General features: G+C 43.4%; 1 protein-coding gene across 1 annotated transcript in view; it reads left to right on the top strand.

Moving 5' to 3' along the window:
• The window catches only part of PIGL (phosphatidylinositol glycan anchor biosynthesis class L), a 148,400-nt gene that overhangs the window by 84,930 nt on the left and 41,193 nt on the right, over positions 1-22,277 (top strand).

Raw genomic sequence — 22,277 nt, 5'->3', positions numbered from 1 at the left:
CATGCTAGATAGAATAGGAGAAAGGCCCTTACCGGTCCCTTTCCGAGTTGGTTGAATGACTCTGGCTGTTCACAGTGTGCCAAGCCAGGTGCCAGGGACATAGATCATTATCACACTGAAGAGGTGTTTATAAAGGATGATGTCCTTTTAAATCTGACTGCTGGCCTCATGCGAGCTTTAGCTGGCGCAGGAACGTGGGCCAGTGCAGATGCACACCTATGCTCAGCTCGAGTTATCTATTTGAGGGGGTCTGGTCACAGGCATCATTACCTTTCTTTTTAAAAAACTTCTGACCTTGAACACCCCGCCTGTCTCCCCCCACCCTAACATACGCACACAAAAGACCATTTCCATACACATAGCAGAACACAAAAAGAGGATGCTATTTGGGACTTTGAATCTCCATTTCACACCAATTGCTCCTTCTTTTTTTTAAAGTGGTATATTCTACATATTACTTTCAAATCCATCCTGCTTTTCAGGGCCTCCTTCTGCACTTCCTTCTGTTTTCTTCCGTGCATTAAAAAAAATATTTCAATGGTCCTCTTTTTTTTGGCATTGCTATTGCTACCCTCTGATCTCCCCTCAATTAAAAACCATCACAGAAACCTCTTTATCCTGAAGATCACTTCAGCCCTGGAACTCACCTCTGAAGGTACCGTCTCCCCTTGTGACCCTTTCCTCCAACTGGAGGGCTCCTCTCAGAAGTGCCATTTAAGAATGGCTCCCAAGCTAGTCCCCTCTTTGTCCGTCTCACCAGGCTGAGCACCTGAGACTTCCTCTGTTAGATTGGGAGTTCCCTGAGGGCAGCAACTATGTCATTGGCTTGTACTTGTACCCCTAGAACTTAGTACAGTGTGCATAGTTAGTGATTAATAAAAGCTTTTTCCTGTGGATATCGATCTAGATCTAGATATGGATGTAGGTATAGATAAAGCTAGAGGTATAGGTATAGATGCAGATATAAAGGCTGTTTATTAATAGACAGATATAGATATAAAAGTTATGTATCTATAGCTGTAGAGATAGACATAACTATAAAAAGGTTGTATTTTCTGTGAATAGATATGGATGTAAAGAAGGTTTTATATCTAGAGAGAGACACATAGCTAGATATCTATATATAAAGAAGCTTGTATATCTAGAGGTAGATATAGGTATAGGTATAGATCTACAACCTTCTTTACTTTACAGGTTAGGAATATGAGGCTTAGAGAGATTAAGTGACTTGTTCAAAGTTCCATGAGTATCAAGGATGGAATTGGATTTCGGACCCAGGTCCTTTGCACTCATCACAACTGCAAGCACTTAACAAAGTTCTGTTGCCTGTTGTTTCCTCTGACTTCAGCCCAGTTCTCTTGCCTGTGTCCTGCATTGTTATTAGCATTAGCATTACTATTATATTTCCATCCCAATAACAGATTATTGTTACTAATTCATTCCCAGCAAATAAATGTATGAAAAATTCATTCATGAAGTGCTTGCTATATGCAAAGAAAGCCCCAGGATGTAGATAGACAAGTAAACCAGTCCTTGCTCTCCAGGAGCTAGCACTCCAGCAGAGAGCATGTGTACCTGCGGGAGGTTTCAGCTGCAGGTCAGATGGAAAAGACCCCATGGTCTTAAGGAGGCAGCAGCAAAGCCGTTGGCAATGCATCTTCTGTAATATTATTTCTACTGATAAAACTACATCTACTTCTGATGTTGACTGTTCTAAGGACTTGATTTTTCTAGGTCGATAGATCTCTAGGCTTCTGAGGTTATAGAAGCAGCCAAAGCATATGGCTAGGAAGCAACTCCATAAGGTCTAATACCCTGGATGGAGGCTTTGGGGACCTGACTGGAAGAAGACTGATGATCTAAGGGGCATTGCTCTTCCCTGGGCTCATCGACTCCAAGTGCTGGGACTGAGAAGGAGCAGTCAGACTGGGAAGAGGAGGAGAAACAGGAGAGAGCAGTCATCAAAAGCCCAAAGAGGAAAGAGTAATGGGAGGTCTAGACAACAGCAGGCAAAAGTCTCAGAAGTCAGAGAGGATTAGGCCGTTAGTCAATCAACTAATAAGCATTCATTAAGCAGATAAGAAACAATTGTTTTCCTTTGAAAAAGCAGGTGCACTAGAGTAGACAAATTGGAAGCATCTTTACTAGGAACTGAGAAGTCCAGTGGGGAGCTGAGGAAGTTGCAGAGTGTAGATATTCTAGGAGTTTAGTGTAAAAGGGAAAGTGAGATCTAGAATGGTGTCTTGAGAAGATGGTGAAGTCAAGTGGATATTTTTTAGGAGAGGACCAAACATGAGTTTAGAAAGTGTGGCAAGAAGCACCACCTCGTCCTCCAGTCTGTGGGGAAAAGGAAAGAAGAGGCAGGCTTGTGGGGTGTTTTGAGGTGTGGCATTGAGGACATCTGGAAGATCACAGCCAAGCATTTGAATTTTCTCTGTGAAGTACATGTGGAGATTTAGTAAGATGATAGGGGTGACACTGGAGGTCTGAGGAGAGAGAAAATTTGGCACAACCCTTGAGGAAAGTAGAAAATGAGGTCAGTTGAGGAGGAATCAAGTGATTGTCGTGAAGCATGGAGAGCTCAGATGAGATTAAATAACGCCATTTTTGTAGTGGGCCACAATCCAAGTATTAAAGGATGATGATGAGAAGAAGAACGAAAACAAATTGTCCAGGAAAACCAGGATGACTGACCAGCTAGGGCTTGGCAGAACCTCTGGCCCAACAGGGGATTTTAGGGGGAAATTCACAAGTATAAGACACAATCATTGCTTTATTCATCTGCGGTCCAGCTCAGTCAGATTCATTAGGACGTTAGCAGGAAAAAGAGAACAGAATTAAAGGATTACCATAGTCAAGACCGTGTCATCTTTTACATATTGTAAAGAGAACTCACTGAATTGAGTATGTTGGTGTGGTGGGGATTCCTTTCTATGCATGAGCTGGCTGGATCAGGTGGCTGTTCACGTCCCTTCCAGCTCTCAGATTCTAGGGTTCTGTGAATCAGAGTGCCCAAGAAGAGTTTTTATTTTCTCCATTTAAAGATCCTCTGGTTCATTGTTGATTCATTCCCTACCCCATTCCAAAGAAACAACAAAGATGTTCCCATAATGTGGGAAAATAATGAATAACCAGGCACTGCTCTGTTTCTATGGTTAGGTTGTCTATTCTTTGCTTAATTTATTTGGAATGCTTAATTAGCTTATTTCAACCTATTTTTCCCTCAAGTTACAATCATTAAAAGATGTGAAGGATCAGATGCCTTCTTGCTAGTCTTAGCCCTTGAGGGTTAGCTTTTCCATTTAATGTGTTTGATTCAAGTATTACTTTAAAAGTGAGAAACCCTAGGTTTGGAAAGCTGGTGCCACACATACCACCCCGCCTCCCAGCCACATCCAGGTCCCCTTAGCTCCATGCATGTTTAAAAGAGTGCAGCAGAGGATAGGTATCCTAACAAAGCGCAGCATGTTAAAGCCAGAAGGGAGCTGTGCCAGCACCCAGGGCCTGGCACATCTCAGTCGCTTAATTAAGTCCCATAGGAAGTGATCAAGGCCCTAAGAGAGGAAGGCCTGCTCCATGTTACACAGTGAATTAAGTCCTTGGTTAGTTCCCAGCCCTCAGACTCCCAGGCTGCCCAGCAGATGACCTGTGCCTAACAATCTGAGAAGAGCCCATCATTCTCTCACCACCATCCCAAATCTGGCAAGAGTGCCTGATGATGGGGTTGGCGCTCGTGACACCACAGACCAGTCCCTGCTTCCATCCCTCCACTCCCATAATTTTCCCAAGGATTGGTTACCCCAGAAAGGGACAGCTTAGTGTTACAGCACCTCCGGAGCTCTTTCGTCCCCCTTCTTCAGAAATCCATCAAGTTCTCTACCTTTCCTCCCCCACAACCTCTCTCTGCCACCTCCACCCCACCAACTAGCCAGACAGAAGAATAACAAAGGCTCAAACTGCCAGCCTAGAGAATAAGGGCGAAACGTGGTGTTTGAGCAAGGCCGTCTTACGTGGTGCCGAAGTAGGAGGTCAGTGTGAGGGAGCTGAGTCTAGAAAGAGGTTTAAAACCCTCTAACTTTGCTCTGCTTATAAGCTGCTCTCTGTTTTCTTGCTAGTCATAACCAGCCATCAAAACCTTAAAAGACAAAACTCCAGCCTAAGGAAGGGCTGCGTGCTTGTTTCTGAGATAGCAGAGAGGGGAGAAGGCAAGGACCTGCGTGCCTTGAACAGAGGAGACGACCTTCCCATTGCCTTTCTTGGGCAGTCACTTATTGCTCGTAATTTATTTTCTCTAACTGACTTGAAGGACATCAGGACATCATTTCCCAGCCCATTAAGTAAGTCCAAACAGTTTGCGTTTCAAACCAATGAATATGCAGGTGTCCCTGAAGACCCGCTCTGGTGAGACACTGAGGCCAACTTTTAGGTGTGAGCAGTGGATCCCCAGTTTTAAATGCTGCCAAGCCTTTATGTTGTCTTAGCAGATAGGCATGGCCTGGTGCTAAGAAGTGGTCACAAGTGGAATAGGAGAAACAGCCCGGTACCCAGGGGATTCACGCATCAGAGGCCAGAGCACTCCCTTCCTTCCAATAAGCCAGACGATCCCATTAACCTCACCCCAGCCCCACGCCCTGCCAGGCCATCTTGACTTCTCAGATCTGGGCAGTGAGAAAAGGAGATCTCTCTCTCTCTTTCACACACACACACACACACACACACACACACACACACACACTACACACATATACATACATAACGTACAGGCATGTACATTTACATACACCACACATATATACATACACAGCACACATACATACACTTACATATACTACACATACTACACGTGTATACATACACAACATGCATATACATTTACATATACCATAATACATACTACACACATAGACATACACCACACACATGCATATACATTTACATATACCACATTACACACACACACACACACACACACACACACACACACACACACACACATACACACGCGCGCGCGCAAGTCTCCAGGCCTTTATAGCAAAGCTCAGCCTGGAACAAGTCTGTACTTGGATCGCTCAGTCTGTGGAGGGGTGGGAGGCAGGGAGGAGCCAGGCTTGTGATTTCACTGGTACAACTCCCAGTGTGGACACCTCCCGTATTGATACAGTTCAGCACCTACTCTGTAGCCTGTAGGATCTGAAAGTTGCCTGGCACCTCGTACCCCCTTAATTGACTTGTATTGAATTCCACCGGATGAAGGCAGGGAGGGACCATGTCTTATTCTTCCCAGCATAGCTTAGCTCAGGGCCTGAGCCACTAAGGCATAAATGGTGAATGAGAGTGAATGTGCTGCTTTATGGGCCACCCCTCATTATTCACAAGAAAGGAGTCCTAGGGGGCAGGAGGAGCAGGGCTGGTGTGAAGAGGGACTGTTACCAAAAACATGATCCCTCCATTTATTGCATATCCCACATTGGGGCTCTGAAGCAAGACTTTAAGTATGGGGACAGAAAAGAGGTGGGGAGTAAGTCTTGGAGGGAAGTGAATCTTGGAGAGGGGTGATGGGATTCTTGGCAGGGTCTAGAATCACTGGGATAGCTCCATGCCACCTAGAGATTCCCTCCTCATCACAGGAACCCAGCTAGAGGATTCTGGATTCTGTCTGCTGATCTAACCAAGTGATTGGCCAGATGTCTTATTGGGAACCCCTCAGTGGGCTCACCTTTCATCTTAACTCACCTTCAGTTTTCTCCTGAGTTAAACTGAAAAATGTGAGTTTTCCCACCATCCCAGAAACAAGAGGCAGGTTGGGGTTAGTGGATAGAAAGGTGGCCTCAGGTGATCCAGGAAGAACTGAGTTCACCTTCCATCTCTGACACATGCTGGCCATGTGACCCTGGCCAAGTCATTTAATCCTTCAATCCTCTGGGCAGCTCTCTAAGATTACCAGTTGCAGAGAAGGTGCCACCTGGTATTGGTAAAGGGAGTTTCCTTTAATCCTAAGTTCCCTCTGTTAGTGCCATCATCAGTCCCGTCCCAGAAGCGGGATTGATTAGCCTGTGAGCACCATTGGCCTCTCCCATGACCTCAGGACGCTGGATGCGCCACAGTCTCCCCAGAGGCCAAGCTGGACGCCTTTCTTTTCACATGAGTCAGAGCTGGCTCTAGTAAGACCCGTGGCCCGCACTTCCTCTTTCCATCCCTGCCAGCACCGGCAATGAGAATTTCTGAGCCCGTTTTACGTGTGGCACTTCATCCTCACAACATTCCTCAGGCGGTCAGAGGACTGGCCTTGTAGCCCGGCCCATAAGGACTTTGAGACGCGGGGGGCCAAGTGATCGGCCCAAGGTCATAGCACAGGCTACAAGAGAGCTAAGGCTAGTGCCTAGGGGTCCTTTCCAGAAATGTTTGTTGAGCATTTGGAGACAGAGAGAGAGGACTTATGAACTGCTTACTGAGTATATGGTGGGCACCGTGAGGGTGTGACATATGAAGCAGAAGCTTACAACTTAAGGAGACAAGGCACACATAAAATGACAGGAGAGTAATGCCAAATGGTATGTCAGGAAGTGCAGAGTGATATACAACAAGCATATAAATGCTAAAGGCAATAACCAGGTAGCAGAAAGGGCACAGGATTGCCTATCAAAAACCCTAGGCTGGGATCCCCTCTCTACCATATCGGAGGGACCCGGGTCAGCTCTTCAATCCTCCAAACGCATTTCCTCACCAGTATTCTGGGGATAAGAGAGCCACAAGTAGAGTCTGGGCATCTGGGGCAAAGGCCAAAAAAGACATTCATAGGAAGTAGTACAAACACCCTCGTTTGGGATGAAGAGGAGTGTGAACCTGCCACCCTCTCTGAGGCCAACTGAGACTGTGGGTGGGAGGGGAGAAGCTCACCCCAGCCATCTGGCAACTTCCTGTGTTAACCAATCATTCTTGTTAACTAGTGCCTGTTGTTTCTACCCGCAAAAGCCCTGCAAGTGTTTTCAGCAATCTCTAAATTAGCACCTCAGGCCCCAACCATAGTGGTCTACCCAGCTTGTGACTATGTAGCCAGAAGGGCTGGCTGTTGTCAGGGTCAGATGGGATGGATGTAGAGGGCAGGGCAGGGAGAGCAAGGAGGGAGGCCGCAAAGGGCCAGGAAAGGTCTAAGCAGTCCGGGATATGATGAGATTACAGTGCACAGCAAGGAGCCCCCTGTAGAATATATTGGTATTAGAACCTCAAGGCTAGCCAGAAAAAGGGGGAGTGGTAACCAAACCACAAACATCCAGCCAATGTCTCTAAAGTAGAAAAATGGAGCTCTTTTTCAATCAGTCCTAGAAACATAGATTTAATTCTTTTTTGTTGTTGTTGTTGTAAGACAGTTGGGGTTAAGTGATGTGCCCAGGGTCACACAGCTGGAAAGTGTTATGTGGCTGAGGGTGGATTTGAACTCAGGACCTCCTGATTCCAGGTCCAGTGCTGTATCCACTGAGCCTCCTAGCTGCCGCTATAGATTTAAATCTTGAAAGTCCTTAGAGATCATCTAGCCCCAGCCTCTCCTCCTCCTTCTCTTCCTCCTCCTCCTCCTCAGCTTCAGGAAGGGGCCATACCTGTAATTTCATTGGTATAGGGAACTCCCAGTGCAGAAACCCTGAGAGATCTACAATGGACCAGTAGTTTACAGACTTAGAGCACCAAGAAGCAACCTGCCCTGGTCTCCCTCACTGACTCCCTCCCTCTTTCCTTCACCCTGGCTTTCCACTCACTGCACTCATGAAGCCGTGCTGAGTTTGGTAGGGGACCTTTGAAATCATCGAGTACAGCTCCCTCCTGCTTCAGTGGGAGGAAACGACTCTTGCCCATGGAGACCCAGCTGGTCAGTGGCAGAGTTGTCATTTGGTTGATGCCCACCAACTCTCAGTTTAGTGTGCCTTTCCAATGAAAAGGAATGCTGGTCACTTGGGACTGAACCCATGGAGCCACTCCACAATCTTGGGGTCCCGAACTTGACAAAGATAACCTAATTACATGGTACCGTGGAAAGAGCTATCACTTTCGAGAGAGAACTTGAGTTCAAATCTCCACTCTGTGCCTGTCTGTGGATCTCAGAGGGGTTACTCAACTTTAGGAGGCCTCAATTTCCTCATTTGAAAATGAAGGTTGTACTAGATGTCTTAGAAGGCCCCTTCCTGCTCTAAGTCTTTAATCCCATAAATTTTTCCTGAATTTGACAGCCATTTCACCCAGAGGAGCCTCTTCCCTGATTACATATAATGAACATTTATTAGAGTCAGAATATTGTGTTGGAAAGAGATGTTTAAGATCCCATAGTCCAACCTTCCCTGTTTGCTTGGTGATGACAGGAGCTCTACTTGTGTTTCTTTTTTTTTGTTTGTTTGTTTGTTTGTTTTTAGGCAATTGGGGTTAAGTGACTTGCCCAGGGTCACACTGCTCTACTTCTGTTTCTTAAATGCAGAATACAAGTAGATCTGTGCCTACCCAGATCAGGCACACTTATTACTGTGGTTCTATTTTTAGACACCTGGGTCCAGTGTCCCTCAGGTGCTCTCTTCTGCATGCAAAGGCAGACTTTTGTTCCCAACACCATACTGCAGGCATTGTTCTCTTTCTCTTGCCCATTGGCAGCTGCATACCGGTTCCTTCTGCAGCTGGCCTCCCAGCCAACCTCCCCCACCAACAGAGATCCTGGTCGGGTAATCCTGCTCTGTAAGGATCTGATGCAGATTTTTGTATCAGCCGAGGAAGAAGAGGCTTGTGAAAAGGTTGTTTCCTGGTCACTGACTTTGGATGGATTAGGGTTGTGCCATGGCACAAAGGGCCCATAGGGAAGCTGTTATGAAGAAAGGAGTCATTCTTGTTTTATTTTCTCTCTTTGAGGCTAGTGGCTTAGAAAATTCAATTCATTTTCTAATGACTCTGCTGTGGACCTGGAGGTATTTTTCAACCTTGGGGGTAGAAGGGAAGTAGCTTCTTTGGGATTCCCTATTCCTCCCCTCCCCCCACCATCCTTTTCACACTGGACTGGCAGAATTCAGGAGAGGTCAACAAAGGCTGAAATAGTCACAGAAAGTGACTATTGTAAGACTTGGTCTGGCCCTTGAAGGATATTCTGATTTGGCTAGGTGATGAGGTTGGGGAGGAGAGGGAATGGTATTCAAGGCAAAGGTGATTCCATTCAGTTGAAAGAGAATAACACACTAGCACACATTGCCATATGCCAGAGCTAAGAGCTTTGTCTTTCCAGGTCTTCATTCTCCACCAGCCCTGGGGCCTAGACTAAGGAGAGGTGGTACTGTTGTTCCTCTGGGGTCTGACTACAGAGGTCTGCAGGGGAGGGAAAGGGGAGATTAGAAGGTAAGGGCCAGGCTAAAAGCTGTATGTCAAGCCAACCACTTCCCCCAGCCATGAATTGGCAGTCCTCGAATGACCCCAGTGCAATCTGTATCTTGATCATTCCTGTTAATGATTCGAAGACTCCCCTTCTCTGGCTACCAAATGGAGACAGTGAAGGAATGCAATGAACTCAGAGGCCAAAAACCACCCGGTAGACAAAATAAAGTGGGTGGGGTGTGTGTGTGTGTGTGTGTATGTGTGTGTGTGTGTGTGTGTGTGTGTGTGTGTGTGCGTGCGCATATGCACATGCGCTGGAGGAGAGGAGACAAGAGCCAGAGAACATACTGGCAGATAATGAGCCTTAGGAGCTCAGCTGAGCTGGAGGAGGTGGAAGGGGACCATAAGAAGCTACTGACTGGAGAAGGTGAAGAAAACCCCCCATCCATATTTAGCTTCAGACATCCAATAGAGCTTCATGGCCCTTGGACTCTCAGAAGGGTAGTGTTTGGTTTCTTTGATGCAGCAATTTCCTGGAAACTGTCATGGTTAGCTTGCTGGTTTTGTTTTGTTTTGTTTTGTTTTGTTTTGTTTTGTTTTGTTTTGTTTTGGAAAGAAAAAATAGCAATGACATTTATATAACACTTTCCACTTTACAAAGCACTTTCATATACATTATCTCAACCTTCATAGGTACTTTTATGAGGTAGATAGTACATGTATTATTTTCCCCATTTTACAGGTGATGTAACTAAAGCTCTGAAAAGTTAAGTCACCTCATCAGGGCCAGAACTGGAACTCAGACCCTTCTCTTCTGATTTCTGAAACCCAATGATCTGGTGAAAATAATTCATGGTGCATTTCAGGGCTGGCATAGGAAGCCTTTGATAATCTCTTCTAGTTTTGAAATTCTGTGGTTCTTTACACCCAAAGTCTTCCCTTCTCCTGCTATATTATTTCATTTGGTGGTCTCATCAGCATCCATGCATTCAATGATCATTCTCAGATCTACTTACCTAGCCTTCTTTTGACCTCCAGATTCACATCCCCACTTGCCTCCTGAACATCTCAAACTGTATGTTCCATAGACATCTTAAACTCAACATGTTCAAAATGGAACACATTGTCTTTCTTTTCTTTAAATCCAATTTTACTTTTCAGTTCCAAGTTCTCTGCCAGTATATATAGTTGTGCAAAACAAATTCTCCCATTAGTCAAGAAAGGAAGGAAGGAAGCAAGGAAGAGAGAAAAGGAAGGTAAGAAAATAGGAGTCCCTCAGCTTTCTGTCTGAAGGTATATATGCTGATATACTGTCAGTATATTTCATCATGAGTCCTTTGCAATTGTTGGTCATTGTGTTGATCAGAATTCCTCAAGTTAATTAACTTTATAGTATTTTTGTTGTTGCATAATTGCCCTCCTTGCTCTTCTCACTTCACTTTGTATCAGATCATACAATGAACTCATTACCTTTCCCCCCAAATCTTGCCCTCTTAGTTTAAATCTGGCCTCAGACACTAACTAGCTAGCTGTATGATCCTGGGAAAGTCACTTAACTTCTTTCTGCTTCAATTTTCTCAACTATAAAATGGGGATAATAATAGACCCTACCTCCCAGGGTTATTGTAAAGATTAAATGAGGTGATATTTGTAAGGCTTTAGCATGCCTGGCACACAGTTGGTGCTAAATAAATGCTTGCTTGTTTCCTTCCTTTCTTCCTTCTTCCTCTCTTCCTAATTAAGAGCCCCACCATCCTCTCAGTCACTCAGGGTCATAACCTAGGGTCATTCTCAACTCCCCACCCTCTTACCCCACATCCAATGTGTTGCCAAGGCCTGTCAATTTTACCTTCATCACATCTTTCAAATGTGCCCCCTTGTCTCCTCCGTCATTGCCCCCACTCTGCTGCAGGCTCGAATCACCTCACACCTGTCCCTCCCATGCCTCAGATCCTCATTCTCCTCATCTCTGCCTCTGAGCTTTCCTGGCTTCAAGTCCCAGCTAAAATGCTATTTTCTAGTGGAAATCTTGCCCAATCACCCTTAATCTCCCTTCCCTCTGTTGACTACTTCCATTTTATCCTGTATATACCTTGTTTATGCAGAATTATTTGCATGTTGTCTCCTCCATCAGACTGTGAGCTGCTTGAAAGCAGGGCCTGTCTTTTGCCTTTCTTTGTATCACCACCACTTAGCACCACTGCCTGACACAAAGTAGGCGTTTAATAAATGCTTGTGACTGCCTAGGCTCTTTCTACACAGGATTCCAATACGGAAGTGACACTTTGTGCAAGTAAAGCAAATAGAAGTTTCCATTTCCAGCTGAGTTGGTATTTGGTAATTTTGAAAAGAAAATGACAATTTTCTATTGCAATAAATGAGTTACATATGCACGTAATTTTCATTCAGAGTAAATGTAAAATGTCACTGTAAAATGTTAAAATACGTATTTACCTTTCTGGGATCTTTTTTTTCCCCCTGCTTCCCCTCTGCTGACTTTATTTAAAACTTTTATTGTTATCTTTTATATTTACATCATCTTCATCATCATATTTCATCAAATATATTCTTCTATACTCTCCTACCCTATGAATCATTCCTTGTAACAAAGAAGAAAAAGGCATTTAAGTAACACTAACCAACAGATCAAAACTGAATTTAACAATATGTGTAATGTTCCACACCCACAGTCCCCCACCTCTGCAAAGAAGGGAGAGGGATGCATTTTCTCATCTCTTCTCTGGCACTAGGCTTGATCATTATAATTACACAATGTTTTCTTGCAAATTTTTGGTCTTTCCATTTATATTGTTGGAGTCTTGTATAATATTCCCAGTTCAGTTCACTCTACATCAGTTTGTGTGTCTCCCCATGTATCTTTTTATCTTCATATTTATCATTTCTTATGATACAGTAACATATTACATTCATGGTCTACAGTTCGTTTAGCTAGTCTCCATTGCTAGGCAGACTCATTTTTCCCCCCCAGTTCTTTGCTGCCCTACAAAATGTTGCTATGAATATTTTGGTCTATATGGTACCTTTCTTTCTGACCAACCTATTTGGGTTATATGATTAGCAATGGGTCAAAGTATGTGGAAATTTTGTTTCCTTTTTAATATTCTTTTACAGAATTGGAGGACCAGCTCAAAGTTCTACCACCAGTGTTATATTAATATAACTGGCTTCCCACAGCATCTCCAATATTGAGTATTGCGATCTTCTGTCAACTTTGCCAGTTTGCTGGGTGTGAGATAAAATTTCAAGGTTGTTTTGATTTGCCTTCCCCTTAGAGATATGAAACCATCTTTCATATAGTAGATAACAGTTTCCAGTTCTATGCCTTTGACCATGTATTCATTGGGAAATGGTTCATGGTCTTATTTATATTCTTCCATTAGGATATAAATACATAATACAAGTATTTTATATGTATACACTAAGTCAAGTATTCACAGGTATTTGAGTATCTTGAATATCAGACCCTTTCCTGAGATACTTGATACAAAGGTTCTTTTTCCCCCCAACTGAAAGCTTTCCTTCTTATCCTAGGTGCATTGATTTTGTTTCTGCAAATTCATGTGACATAAATTACCTGTGATTTTTTGTGATCATTTCTGTTCCTAGTTTCATTAAGAACTTTTCCCATAGCCAAAGCTATGAAAGATACCTAATTTGATTCTCTCCTAATTATTTTTATGGTGTGACCTCTAATAGTGATCTAAACATAATTTCTGCCAAAGAAACTGCTTTCCAGTTTTCTCAGCAATTCTTGTTTTTCTTTCCCTAAGAAATGTGTATCTTGGGGTTTATTGAACACTGGGTTATTGAGTTTGATTGTTTCTTATTCCTCTTATCTAATCCATTCTTCCAATCTACTTCCTATTTTTAGCCAATACCAAATAGTCTTGATGATTATTGCATCATAATATAATTTAAGTCAGGAAGCACTATTTCTTAGTTCATTCTTTTTTAAATTGACCTTTTGTTCTTCCAGATGAATTTTGTTATTAATTTGTCTAGTTCTATAAAGTACACCCCCATAATAATTTGGTTATTATAGCAATAAATTTATAAATTAATTTAAATAATATGATCAGTTTTATTATATTGATTTAAGTTTTTCTCTCTCTTTTTAAGGGCTTTTAAATGGTATTATATGTCTTGACTATTCTTTGATAGCATCTGTTCCTAGTATATTTTATACAATTTCACAGTTATTTTGAGAACTTCTCTTATTATTTCCTCCTATATTTTATTATTGTTATATGGAAATTCTGTTGGGTTTTTGTGTGTGTGTATAGTTATTTTATATCCTGCCATTTTACTAAAGCTATTAATTATCCTAATTGGTTTATTTGCTGATTCTCTCTGGGTTTTTATAAATAAGTCTTATCAGCAAGTAGAGGTAATTTTGTCTCCTCTTTGCCTATATTTATGTATTTAATTTCTTTTTCTTATCTTGTTTGCTATTGCGAGCATTTCTAGAAACATGTCAGATAACAGTGGGAAAGGGAACATCCTCACTTTATTCCTGTATTTATTAGGAAAGCTTCTATTGTTTCCCCATTATAAATAACACTATTTTGTGTGTGTGTGTGTGTGAGTGTGTCAAGAGAGAGAGTTTTATATATTTATATACATGTATGTGTGTATGTATATATGTTATATATGTATGTTTGTATGTATTATATTTATATAAATTATATAAAATCATACCGTTTTAAATGAGCTCAGAAACCATTTAAGCCTTGTAGTCTAGTCTAGATTGTAGAACTGGAAGTTCTGAGGGGAAGCTATGAGACTTGGCCTGCATCATCAATGATGCAGGGAGAACTAAAACCCAGGTTTCCTGTCTCCACCACTCCATGATGTTCCCCTCCCCCCAACTTAATTACTTTAGCACTTGTAGAATACTGTTGGGGTAGAGGGAGTTATATCGTACAGCCATGCCCCAAATGCCAGTGCCTGGCATAATATTTTGATGTTCATAAAGCATGTCTGACCATGTCGCTGTCCTCCAGAAGCTCCAAAGTCTCCTTATGGCTTCTAGGATGGATGAGTAGATAAATAGGTGATAGATAAATAGATAGATTTTGAAAGGATAATCAGCTAGACAGAGTCATTTATTAGCCAGTTCCTGTGTACGAGGTACTGTGCATCTAAAAGATAATCTTTCCTATTTGGCAATTAAAGCCCTTTGCGATCGGCCTCCAACCTGTCTCACCAATCTTGTTTTACTGTATCCTCATTCACAGATTCTATGTCCTGTGTTGGCTTTCTTGCACTCTCCCATATATAACCTCTCTGAACTATTTTCTTTCCTCACTTCCATGGAACTCTCAGAATCCTCACTTCAGGTGCCCACCTCCTACACAATGTCTTTACTGAGCCCTCCAGTTGTCAATGTTCCTCCCTATCCCTATGCCCACCAAAATGTTGTGTATTTATCTTGTATTTACTCATCTGCCTATTTGGCTTCCCTCCCCCCAAGTTCCTTGAGGGCAGAGACTATTTGTTTTTGTCTTTATCCAGCACCAAGCACCAAGTCTGGTACAGAGAAAGTGCTTAATAAAGGCATATAGAGCCCCCTTGTCCTGAAGACTGCCCAACCACCATGGGATCTGGGGCTTCCCCAGCATGCCTAAAGGAATGTGTTAGACAATCTGCTTTCTTGTGTTCCTGACTTGATAGGCAACAGTTTTAATCACGTCCAGAGAGGCCTACAAGACCGTTAAGTGTGGAGATCCTAAAAGGTAGTGGCAGAAGGCCAGTCTCTTCTCAACCTGGCCCCATCCAGAGCAGAAAAGGAAAAACTTTATCAACCAGTCAACCAACAGATATATCTGCTGAGCTTCCCCAGTGTTCAGGGCACTAGCCCAAGGATCTAGGAGAAACAGAATAAAACTAAAGCATAGTGTCTTCATCCTTCAAGGATGAATTGGAGAGATAAGACTGGCTAAAGGGCAATATATAAATGCCAAATGAATGACGGTAAAGACAATAAGCACCATGGGAATTCAGCAGCAGAAGAGATTAGTGTGGCTCATAAGGCAGGACTGACTTTGTGTAACATATGAGACTTAAACTAGACCTTGAGGATGAGTTTTTTGTTGTTGAGTAGTTTTTCAGTCATGTCTGACTCTTCATGACCCCCTTTGGGGTTTTCTTGGCAAAGATACTAGAGTGGTTTGCCATTTCCTTCTCTAGCTCATTTTTACAGATGAGGAAACTGAGGCAAACAGAGTTAAGTGACTTGCCCGGGGTCACACAGCCATTGAGTGTCTGAGGCTGGATTTGAACTCAGGTCTCCCCGACTCCAAGCCTGGCACTCTATCCACTGTACCACTGAGTTGCCTTGAGGATGGGTAGGCATCTGATAAGACTTTTAAGTGAAGAATGAATAAAGCATTCCAGTCATGGATATGAAGATATAAAGTGCCTTAAGAAATAATCTGGTCCACCTCTTTCTCACTTTACAGAGAAGAAAAGTGAGACCCAGAGAGAAGTGACTTGCTTGAGATCCCACTACTAGGGGTAGAGTCAAGAACCCAACCCAGGTCCTTCAGCTCCCAACACCATACTCTTTCCATAATACCACCTGGCCTTCTTAGGCAAAAAGGGAGCAACTGTAGCACAGACACTGGGGCAGAAGGCAGCACAACTGGAGAGGGAGCTGCAGATGGACCAAAGCCAAAAGTCTGTGCAGGTGAGCAATGGGAAATGTGGTGGGGAGCTTGTCTGTGAAGGGCCTTGAATGCCAAGTCTCAGACTAGAATCCTATTCACTGTAATACACTGGAGAATCTGAACTGCCCAAAGTCTGTCCAATGAAAGAAAGGCACAAAGAATCAACTCCTCCCACCCTTCCTGGAAACCTTTATTGCCCTTATTCCTACAGAGAAAAAAAAATTCTTCCTTATCTACAGCCAGGCTCGCAATAAGGCATAGAAAATATTTCTCTGAAGATCAAGGATAGTGAGTGACAAAAGCACTTCCCATTGTTCTGGTGCTAATCTTTTAACCCTCCAGAACCAAGCACTAGCAGGCTGAAGTAGGCTTTTTTCTCTTTCTTTTCTTGCCTGATTGAGTCCTTATTTTGTTTGGTAACTTTTTAAGCGAATACCAGTGTTTTTGCTAGGCTATTATTTTCATATATTCTGTTTCCAAGATGGTGCCTAATGCTTCTGTGTGTGGTTCCTCAGCTGGAAGGATCTAACTATTGTCAACTTTGGGTCGTTCCCCCGTTCTCTCTGCATTTCCTGCTCACCTCCCTACTGCCACCACCCCCCTTAGCATTTTGACCCCTCCAGCCCCTCTTAGCCCGTTATTTATTTCCTAATTCATCACAGTGATTGGCAGGATGAACAGGGACACCAAAGGTGAGGGTGGGAGGAGCTGAGCATCTCCTAGGAAGAACTCCAGTCTTCTCCAGAGAATGTGCTAATTTTCTGGCCTTTATCACAACCTGGAGCTCCCTTCATTATCTGCGCTCCAGAGAGCCGGGCTGCCTGCTTAACCTTTCAGATCCAGAATGCCTGCATTCAGCACTATCTCCAGCCAATGGCTGATCTGGCTCCATCCACCCAGCAGTGGCCCCACCTACAGCGAGGATAGCTTTAGGGCAAGCACACCCTTGGATAGAGTTTGTCTGTGTGTTAAGAGTTCCTGAACCTTAACAAAGCTCTTGCCCCAAGCAGCCCACCTGCTGCCCCTCTCACTCCAGGCCAGGTGTTCTTAAATTCTCTGCCTTAATTCAAAATGTGGTTATCTGGTATTTTTGCTGGCTGTGCTGGAACCAGGCCTTTATATTATACTTGGGAGCAGTCAGCTCTATTTGTTTGGTGTCTGCCCAGCATTCCATACACGTTCATTTGAGTGAAGTTCAACAGACAATTATTGAGGCCCTGGCCCAATACAGCCCCCTCCCATTCTTTGCCCAGTTTCTGGCTGCATCCCTGGTGCCACTCCCAGTCCTGATATCAGCCACATCTTGGCCCTCAAACATGGCAGAACAACATCCTGACGTCAGTTCACATTACTTTTGCTCTATCTCTCTTTTTCCCATCAGAACCACACTCTCTTCCCAATCCCCATCAGAAATAAAGAGTAACTAAAATCTGGTTAGCCACCCAAATCATTCTGTTATTAAACACCTTCTGTCAGCCAGGTGGTGCAGCAGATAGAGTGGCAGCCTGAAGTCCCAAAAATCTGAGTTCAAATCCTTCCTCAGACACTTACTTTACTAGCTGTGTGACCCTGGTCAAGTCACTTAACCCTATTTGCATCAGTTTCCTCATCTGTGAAAATGAGCCAGACAAGGAAATGGCAAACCACTCCAGTATCTTTGCCAAGAAAACCCCAAATGGGGTCAGGAAGAGTTGGACATGACTGAAAAATGACTGAACAACAACAAAAAGGACAGAGAAACTGAAGGAAAGAGAAACTGAGTGACATCCCACGCAAAACCCCAAGGAAGTGCTAGATGGTGTGGGTTCAGACTGTGTTAGAGTGCAGACTGGAGTGCTCGGGGAAGGCTTTGGATAGGAGCTGAGACTTCAACTGAGTCTGCAAGGGTGAGTGGAATTTAGACGGGGTGGGGGATTCCAGGTGAAAGAAATCTCACTGTAAGCCGAGGAAGTAGAAGCGAATAAGCCTGGGAGGGCGGTGTAGATGAGCCAGACCAGAGTAGGTTATGTATTGATAACGACATGATCTCATTTGGCCTGTTTAGGGATTTTCCCCTTTCTAATGATCTGGGGATTTTCATTGGCCTAATCTTAGTCAACCCTGTGATGTGCCAGCCAAGAAAAATGAATTCAATATTAGGCCACAGCAGGAGAAGAATAGTATCATGAGTTGAGGAGGTCTTTGGATTATGAGATCAGAGATTTAGAGCTGGAAGGGACCTTGGGCACCATCTTGTCCTACTCTTTCATCGTACTGATGAGGAAAAACCAAGGCCTAGGGAGCTGACATAACTTGCCCAAGACACCTGGTCAGACTACAGTTGGAATCTTGTGCTCAGTTCCTGGCGCCATGTTTTAGGAAGGACGTTAAGCTGGAAAGTCTCCAGGGAAGGGCAACCTGGGTGGTGAAGAGCGTTGAGGCCATGGCAAAGGAAGATCATTTGGAGGAACTGGGAACTTGTTCTGATTGGTCCCAGAGGGCAGAAGTAGGAATAATGGGGTTGAAGGTGCAAAGAGACAAAGTGAAATTTGAGCTAAATAAAAACTTTGTCGCCTTGGGATGGGCTGCTTTAGGGAGTCCCCTCTCCCTGGAGCCTTTTAAGCCAAAGCTGGATGACCACTTCTTGGACAAATAGTAGAGTGTGTGCAGTGGGCTAGGTGGTCTGCAGCTGAGATCTTGGGACTTCCTGTTTCTGGGAATTTCTCACTGGGGCTTTAAAAGTAAATCCAGAAACCAAAGACTGAATTCTTGGTCCACTATAGACATAACTTAATAGTTTCGGTGACATCCCAGTTGCTCTTTTATCATGTAGGGCAATAGATGGCAAGGAAGGGCGCCAACAGGGCCACTCCATAAAGGGGTTGCCTCAGTCCAGTTGTGTGAACAATTAGAGCCGTACAAGAGGCCCCATTCCAATTAGACTGATGCCCCTGCCCCTCTTAATGGATGTCTGAGCTGGAAGAGAGATTAGAGAGGAGGAAAATGGATCTCCAGATGATCATTGCACCTTTCAGTAATGCCAAGAGGATGGATCAATGGATGGATAGATGGATGCATGCATGCATGTTTGGAAAATCCTTTGAAGGTAAAAGACATTCTGTAAATGGTTGGTAACGCCATTTCTAGCCTGCTCAGCGATAGTGATAATGCCTTTGACTTTTTGCAGATTGCTGATGAGGCTGTTTCTAGAGCTCCTCATACTTATGGTACAATCTTGTTTCACAGCATCCCTTCCCATCCCTTCCCATCACTTGTGTCCAAGGTCCCTTGGAATTCTAATTGGGTCATCCTGCAATTCTGTTCAGAGTCTTTATGGAGATCTTGTATTTCTTCATGCTGTGCCAAGTTCTGTGGAGGCTGCAGAAGTCAAGAACGCGGTCCTTGCTTTAAAGGAGTTGGGGAGATAATCCATATACCTGAAGCAGCTCACCTTCTCTGCCCTAAGTTTCCTTATCTGTAAAATGGGGATAATCATACCTCCCAGAGTTGTTTTGTGAGGAAGGTGCTTTGTAAACCTTAAGATGCTATATAAACATAAACCATGATTTATCATTTTTATTATTACCTCTAAAGCCTCTTACAACAAAAATTCCACAAACATTTATTAAGTGACTGCCACATGCAAAGCTCTACGCTAGGTGTTGGAGAACTAGGAGAAACACCAACAATAGAAACTGTCCCTACCCTCAAGGAGCTTACATTCTACTAGGGGCGGTATAACATGTACATGTAGGCAAGTGCAAATTAATACAGAATAATGTCAAGAGAGAAACCTACCAGCTCCAGCAAGGGAGGATCTGAAAAGGCATTCTGAGGTATGACTTCCTTTGAAGGAAGTTAGGGCGTCTGTGTTTTGGGCCTTCTTTGTGTCCCCTGTACTGGCACATAATAAGCACTTAATAAATAGTTGTTGACTGACTAAGAGACAGAGGTGAAGAGGAAATACCTTCTAGACAGAGGAGATTACCTGTACAAAGGAGATTACCTGTACAAAGGCATGGGTGTGAAAGCTGGACTACTTGATACAGGGAATCATAGTCCGCAAGCCAGTTTGATGGGAACAGAATGTTCACTGGGTAAAACAGGAAGTAAGACTGGAGAGGTAGGTAGGCTTCAAGCGTCAGGCTGAGGATTTTATATTTTTATCCTAGAGACAGTAGGGAGCCATGGAAGATTTAGGAGCAGTGGAGTGACCTGATCATATCTCTGAGTTAGGAATGTCAGTTGGGTAGCTGTGTGAAAGCTGGATTGGAGAGGGAAGGGACTTGAAGGAGTGGGGCCAATTAGTCCTTTAAGCTCTAATTACTTTTGAACTTCATATTCGACACGTAAGAAACAGTCATTATGGAAGGTTGTGTTGATCAAATCTTCCTCAGTTGCAAAACAGATCCTACCCCACCCCACCCTTTTTTTTTTAGTGGAAAATTACCTAGCTGTGATTTTGTGACTCAACATTCTTGCTTTCAAGCATGTGGGGAGTTAATTTTCCCCTTCCCCCAAGGGGGAATTGGTGTGCAAGGGTTTCTGACATCGTTGATTTCTACTGAACTAGAGTGACCTTTATCTGTGCTCTACCCCAAGCCACCCCCTCCCATCTCCTCTTTTCCCCTCCCACTCTCCATTATGTATGCGTGTATATGTGTGTGTGTATATATATATAATATATATATATATATGTATGTATGTATATGTATATACACACACATACATACACACACACACACACATATATATATATATATATATATATATATATAATCTTTTTATATAATATATATGTGTGTGTATGTTGCATTTTATGGCTTGCCACAGTAGACTACATCTTTACCGTCACAGAATTGATGAGAAGATGTAGAGAATAAAAGATCCTACTATGTGTGTTGACTGTAAAAAAGTATTTGATTCCTGAGAACAAACTACCCTAAAGGCTTCTTTAATGAGCTCTCCCATTCGTTCACCAAAAGTATCCCCAATCCTAGAAAGATGTGCCCATCGAGATAACTTCATTAGATGAACTTTTCATCATAAACATCAGGAGAGGTATGAGGTAGAGGTGTGCTCACCAATGAGTTTTGCCACTGTCATGAAGCAAGTCCGCTGCAAAGTCCAAGCTGAAGAAGTAATCCCCCATGGTGGATGGTGAGCTCTTTCCAGAAGCTATTCTCTGTAAGTGACATCACTCATCAAGCCGTGAAACACTGAAGAACCTCCTGGAAGAGATTCGTAAGCATTCGCAAGATTCTGGCTTAACCATCCACACAGGAAAAAATCAAGTGGATGAAAAATGGGTGTTGCTCAGGCCATGACATGAAGTTAGATGAATGACCTATCGAGAATTTGTCCCCTACAACTTGGGACTGATGGTAACAGATGGATAATGAGTTGATCCCAGGAAGAGGAAAGAGCTCTTTGAAATGGCTATCCCAATAAGGAAGTAGAGCATGGTGTGGAGAGAAGCTGTTTAGGCTTTCATTAGGAGGGTACACTGTGGAATTGAAGATGCCAAGGTCATCCACTGCATCCTGGACCATTGCCAATCATCGTGACTTTTGTCCTGACACTGGACTTTGATGACTCTGAAAGAGAGAGGCTGGTGACTGTGCAACTCTGCCTCACTTAGATCCAATTCACTTGCGAGTCAAGTCATCACCCCATGATGTCATTGAAAATGAAGGACAAACAACAATATCAAAGCCTTTTGAATGACTTCAAACTTTTCCAGGAACAAAGGTCCATCTTTTCAAAGCCAATAGCCCATCAGTGTCCTGTGACTGAGTCATGGAACATTAGAGTCTCTGAAGAATTAAAAATTACCATCACACCAAAGGCAAAGGAAGAATGCATGGTGGGTGTGAGCAGGCTGAAAGGGAGACCCAATGAGGAACTTTGAATGAGGACTGCTGAGAGGGACATCATCAGAGAAATTTTGTAAAAACAAAAACAGCTGGTCATGTGGAGAGGATGCAGTTTCCTAGGTGGACAGTCTGAGTGTTCTACTGGTAGCCTCACGAGGTCAGGAGACAGAAAGCAAGACAAGCAGCATGTTGGGGGAACTCGCAGTGTGAACTTGAGGAAGGATGTGGTCAAGAATTGACCAGGAGGAGCCACTTTGGGATCTCCATCTACCTGGGTGCACATATTTTTGTATTTACTCATCTGTGGATCTGTTGCTTCCTTCCTCAGAGTCCCATCCCAGTGGAAGATCAGCTTCTTATGGGAAAAGACCATTTTTTGTCTTTCTCACAGGATCCT

This window comes from Phascolarctos cinereus, unplaced genomic scaffold (genome assembly GCF_003287225.1).
Source record: "Phascolarctos cinereus isolate Bilbo 61053 unplaced genomic scaffold, phaCin_HiC Scaffold_5;HRSCAF=322, whole genome shotgun sequence".
Taxonomy (NCBI): domain Eukaryota; kingdom Metazoa; phylum Chordata; class Mammalia; order Diprotodontia; family Phascolarctidae; genus Phascolarctos; species Phascolarctos cinereus.
The sequence above is the reverse complement of the archived record's forward strand: the minus strand, read 5'-3'. Positions and strand labels throughout refer to the sequence as shown.